This window comes from Peromyscus maniculatus, chromosome 1, assembly GCF_049852395.1.
Source record: "Peromyscus maniculatus bairdii isolate BWxNUB_F1_BW_parent chromosome 1, HU_Pman_BW_mat_3.1, whole genome shotgun sequence".
Lineage (NCBI taxonomy): Eukaryota > Metazoa > Chordata > Mammalia > Rodentia > Cricetidae > Peromyscus > Peromyscus maniculatus.
Window position 1 is genome coordinate 137,616,952 of NC_134852.1, and position 6,410 is coordinate 137,623,361.

Genomic DNA, 6,410 nt, shown 5'->3' on the forward strand with positions numbered 1-6,410 from the left:
AGATCCACCACAGACTTGCTTTGTGACCTTAGGAAGTCATTTGACCTCTCTCGACCCCAGCTTCCTCAAGGTAAAAGGAAGTACACCTATCCAGCATATCATCAGGACCATTCTGAGTTTTCTATGACCTGGGCTTTCGATCCCATGAGCTAGAACAGACAAACTTTGTAACATTGAGCTGGGTGACTTTGGGTGTGTGAATGAACTCTTCTGGACCTTTAAAACTATCGGTCTCATAGTCTACATTTGCCTGTTTGATCTAGACCCTGCTCACTCTCCACTTTAGTCCCATTTTAGGGTCTCCCTCTGTAGCCCCAAATGGCCTAGAACTTTCCATCTTGTCTCGATCTCCCAGTGCTGGGATTACAGGCCGGTGCAATCTAGCCTGGCTTCTCGGTTTCTTTTGATTTTATTACTCCAGTCCTTTAGCCTCTACTATGAACTGAACTTCATGATTGTGCTCCCCTCCCCCATTTATACCTTGAAGCCCTATGGGACTATATTGGCATATAGAGCCTGGAAGGAGGTAATTAAATTTGGCTTAATCCTCCTTGTAAGAGGGAAAAGACTACTCCTCCCACCCCAGGTACAGAGAAAACGCGTGGTAAGGATACATCGGGAAGGTGGCTCTGCAACCCAAGAGAGGACCTCGCTGCTGTTTTTCATTTAAATACAGCTGCTGCCCCTTAGGCAACTCCTATGGACAATAGCAAGTCCGCAGCCCCCCGCAGCGGGTCAGCAGCAGCTGTCACAGCCAAAGGAAACTCCATCTAGATCTCTATCCCCCATAGAACTCAGGATTCAAAGGTTGAGGTGAAATTCTGCTCACTCAGGCTGAAGAGCAAGCAGCTAACCTTCTCTCCTTGCTCACGTCTCCCCAAATACAGGGCATCCTCCTGCTCAACCCCCACTTAAGAACCCTGGCTATTCTTAGTTCCTCCCTACCACTTCCTGTCAGCTAGTTGCTGACTCAGCCTCCTGACCCCAGGTTAATTTTATTTAATCAAACAAATGCAGCAAGTCTTTGCACCATTAAACAAATATTCCACAGCATAAACGAATGTAACACATCTTAGATTAATATTCCACGGTACCTCACCGGATACCAGCCCTGCTCACACTTGTCCTTAGACTTCCAAACCGCAGAACTGTGAGGCTGGAAATGTTTGCTGTTCGTGACGCCCAGTCCATGATATTCTGGTATGACAGTGTAGTGGTTTAAATAAGAATGTCCCCACCATCGGCTTGGATAGTTAAGTCCAAGGTGCTTAGTCATTGGAGAGTGGCACTATTTGAGAAAGATTAGCAAGTGTGGCCTTGTTGGAGGAAATGTGTCACTGAGGGTAGGCTTTGAGGTTGAAAAAGCCCACCCCATCTGGATAGTGGTGGTCCATGCCTTTAATCCCAGCACTTGGGAGACAGAGGAAGGAGGATCTCTGTGAGTTCCAGGCCAGCCTGCTGCAAGCCACAGGAAAATGTGATGGAATTCAGCTACCATCACAAAAGCTACTACTTGGAAAGGTCAAGGTCTTTTCTGAAGGTCAAGCGATGGGTTAAGAAGTCTTGATGATATTTTAGCTTTTGTATATATATTAGCCGATTCCTGCAATGATTTTCTTGTATGCTGTGTATGCTTCCAAGAACTCTTAACAGTGTATTTTACCTGAAATAACTATCAAGCATCCAAGGCCAAAAGATCTCCTGCATTAAGGTAAATTAAACTCAGACCCTCCTTTCTTATACAGCCTTAGTGGTATTTATACTAACGCTAAAGACTCCTAACATTTACCTAACCACCTCTAGGAATGTAGGTTGAGCACATAAATTCCCTTTTTCTGATATATTAACTGATTTTAGCTCTTAGTTGACCTCCTCCCTTACCACTCCCCTTTTGGGTTGTAAAAGGAAGCCTGGCAGTCACTGCCTGAAGAAAACTCTTGTCTGCCTTTATGACTGTAAGAATTCAAGCCTGGAGCTGGAGAGATGGCTCAGGGGTTAAGAGCATTGGCTGCTCTTCCAGAGGTCCTGAGTTCAATTCCCAGTAACCACATGGTGACTCATGACCATCTATAATAGGATCTGATGCCCTCTTCTGGCATGCAGATGTACATGCAGAGCACTCATACATAAAATATAAATAAATTAAAAAAAAAAAAAGAATTCAAGCCTGGTGAGCTTGCTTTAGCTAGATCACTGCTATTGCATGGGTATATAACTGTAAAACTCAGAGACTTAGAGAGGATTTTGACTGGAGAACTAGAAGAATGAGATGAGAAAGACCAAGATGGGGCAGAATTAAGATGAGAGAATTGGGCTGGAGAGATGGCTCAGAGGTTAAGAGCACCGACTGTTCTTCCAGAGGTCCCGAGTTCAATTCCCAGCAACCTTATGGTGTGGCTCACAACCATCTATAATGAGATCTGGTGCCCTCTTCTGGTGTGCAGACATACATACAAACAGAACACTGTATACATAATAAACAAATAAATCTTTAAAAAAAAAGATGAGAGAATTAAGATAGAACATAGAGGGGACAGCAGATAACTATAGAGAGAAATCAGGGAAGAAAGGAGCTAGGCACAAGAACAGAACTGAAATTGTGTAGATAGGATTTTACCCCAGAGGAATAAAGTAGATGGACCAAGAGCTCGGTGTACTTAGATTCTTTTCCTAAAAATAATTCTCTATGTTTGTAGCTTCTCTTCTGGGCCCTGGGAAGAAGATTATTAAGGCTGGACCATGATAATAATCGAGACTAGCCGGGTCTACAGAGTGATTTCTAGGACAGCCAGAGCTACACAAAGAAACCCTGACTCAAAAAAAAAAAAATCTAAATAAATAAATAAAACCCATACCAGGCTGAGCTTCTCTCTGCCTGTGGATCAGAACGTAGCTCTCAGCTACTACTCCAGCACCATGCCTGCCGCCATGCTTCCCGCCAGGATGATAATGGAGTAGCCCTCTGACACTGTAAGCAAGCCCCAGTTACGTGCTTTCTTTGGTTGCCTAGGTCATGGTGTCTCTTCACAGCAACAGAACAGTGACCAAGGCAGTCTGCAGGGGACTGTATACCACGTCGCTCCCTCCTTGCCCTAACCCTGCCTAAGGCAGCTTCAATAACACGTTGAAGTACTCTTTTCATTTGTTGTTTCCATGCATATCGGTGGCTTTCTTTTATTCCGGTATTTTGTTGTTGTTGTTGTTTATTTGAGACAGGCTATCACTATGAACCTCAACCGGCCTTAAACCTGCAGTGATCCTTCTACCTCTGCCTCTCAAATTCTGGGGTCACAGGTGTGCCCAATACTGTAGGGAGTAGAGGGAGCCTTGAATGAACATGTCAAGAGTAGATGAACTCCCGAGTGAACATGCATTGTTGATATATGGACACACCATGTCAAGGACCTGACCAGTGCCTCAGACCTATGGGAATGTCACCATACCAACTCTGGACTGTGGAGACAAGTGGACCCTGAGAGCTTGCTAGCCAGCCAGGGGGCAAGGCTACCTTCCAGTTAGTGACAGACCCCGTCTCAAGGCAATATGTGGAGAGTTGTGGAGAAAGACACAAGGTTTGGCCTTGCCTGCATGTATGTGTGTGTGTGTGTGTGTGTGTGTGTGTGTGTGTGTGTGTGTGTGTGTGCATTTGTGTCTGCACATTCATGGACAAGCACCACACAGATATATAATAATGATTTTAGAGGCTGTGGGGGGTGTTGCTGGGATGGAATACAGGGTCTTATGGATGCTGGGCAAGTATTCTGGGACGGAATTACATCCTCAGCTACCATACACATACCTTATTCTTGCTTCAACCACATATCTGGCACCATTCTCCTTACACAACCTCAGAAAAATCACCTCTGGGCCAGGAGGTGGTGGCGCACACCTTTAATCCTCACACTCAGGAGGCAGAGGCAGGCAGATCTCTGTGAGTTCAGAGGCCAGCCTGGTCTACAGAGTGAGTTCCAGGACAGCCAGGGCTACACAGAGAAACCCTGTCTTGAAAAACATAAATAAATAAATAAATAAATAAATAAATAAATAAATAAATAAATAAATAAATAAATAAAAAGAAAGAAAGAAAGAAAAGAAAAAGAAAAATCACCCGGGGCGGCAGGTGGCACAGCAGTAGTGTTGCCATCCTGCTGCTCAGTCATGCTGTGGAGTCCTGGCTGGTCTAGAAATCAGTAACCTCCTGCCTCAGCCGCCCGAATGTTGGGATAGGTGTGTGCTACCACACCAGGCTAATGGTGGGATTCCTTGCTTAGTATTAGTGAGGATCCTAGCTCAGTTCCCAACACGCAGGCGCGCGTGCACGCACACACACATACACACACACACACACACACACACACACACACACACGTACACACAAACACACGTACACACACACACACACACACACACACACACACACACGTGCGCGCGTGCAAAAGGGGAGGAAGAAGAGTGGAAAGCCGTGTCTCTGAGCTTTACTCCTCCTTACCGATCAAATGGGATTAAAGCTCTTGCCAAATTCAACTCACAAGTTCTGTACTGTGTCCTCGTTTGCTTCCTAGAGCTGAGATAAAGACCAAGATCAAAAGTCCCTTGAGGAGGAAAGGATTTGTTTGGCTTGTATGTCTCAACCACAGCCCATTTTTGAGGGAAGTCAAGTCAGGAATTCTGACAGGGCAGGGACCTGGAGGCAGGAACTGAAGCAGAGACCATGGAGGAGTGCTGTTTCTGGCTTGTGCCTCCTGGCTTGCTCAGTTTTTGTTTGTTTGTTTGTTTTTGAGTTTGAGACAAGGTCTCTCTAGGTAGCCCTAGCTGTCTTGGAACTAAATACGTAAACCGGGCTGATCTTGAACTCACATAGATCCGCCTGCCTCTGCTTCCTGAGTGCTGGGATTAAAGGCTCAGCTTGCTCTCTTATCCACCTGTGGTGGTCTGAATGAGAATGACCCCGATAAGCGCTTATATTTGAAGGTTTGTTTCCCAGTTGGTGGACTGTTTAGGAAGGATTAGGAGGTGTGGTCTTCTTGGAGTAGGTTTGGACCTGTGGGAGAAGGAATGTCACTGAAGGGTGGATTTCAAGGTTTCAGAAGCCCACACCAGGCCAAGTTGCTGCTTGTGGATCAGATATAAACTCTTCGCTACTGCTCCAGAGCCAGGCCTGTCTGCCTGGTGACATGCTACCTGCCATGATGGTCATAGACTAACTTTCTAAAACTGTAAGCAAGACCCCAATTAAATGCTTTCTTTTTTAAGTTACTTTTGTCCTTCTTGTTTTGTTTTGTTTTGCTTTTCGAGACAGGGTTTCTCTGTGTAGCTTTGCGCCTTTCCTGGAACTTGCTTTGTAGACCAGGCTAGCCTCGAACTCACAGAGATTCGCCTGCCTCTGCCTCACGAGTACTGGGATTAAAGGTGTGCTCCACCACTGCCCGGCCAGGGGTGGCCCTTCTACATTGATCATTAATCAAGAAAATGCCCCCAACAGAATTGCCTACAGGCCAATCTGATGAAGGCAAATCCTCAACTAAGGATCTCTCTTCCCAAATGACTCCAAACTGTCAAGTTGACAAAAAACTAACCAGCACAGCTGTCCATATGACTCTAGAGACAGATGGTCATTCAGGGCTGTGTGACCTTGTGGGCTCTTCCTCTAACACCTCGGTGATTCTGTTTTGTTATCTGTTCAATAGCTTCATTGATAATTCCACTTCATAAAGACATAATGAAAGCCAGTTGGTGGTGTCGCACAACTTTAATCCCAGCACTGGGAGGCAGAGGCAGGAGGATCTCTGTGAGTTCGAGGCCAGCTTGGTCTACAAAATAAGTTCCAGGACAGTCATGGCTACACAGAGAAACCCCGTTTCAAAAAACAAACAAACAAAATAAGCAAACAAAAGACATAATGAAGATGATAGCATGTGGGCTAGTGCACACACGTAAAGCTTTCGGAATAACGTGCCTAGGGTATGCTGTGAGCGTGTGGAGAAGTTGCTCGTTCTCTCAGAAGTGCTGCAGTACAGCGGGGTGTCAGCTGAAGCTAGAGACTGCTCTTCTGTAGGAACCTCCTGGTGGTTTTAAATATGGCGCTTGTGACCATGCGAGAAAGGTCACAAGGCACGACAAAACCCAATATCGGGGGCTGGCTCAGAGGTTCCTGAGTTCAATTCCCAGCAACCACATGGTGGCTCACAACCATCTGTAATGAGATCTGGTGCCCTCTTCTGGCCTGCAGGCACACATGCAGACAGAACACTGTATACATAATAAATAAATAAACCTTTAAAAAACAAAAAACAAAAACAAAAACCACCCAGTATCAGAGCTTTATTGGGGGGCGGGCAGAAGAGAGTGACCAGGCCTGTGAAAGACATGTGCAGGGAGAGAGGGGGGTGGGGAAGAGAGAGAGGGGAGAG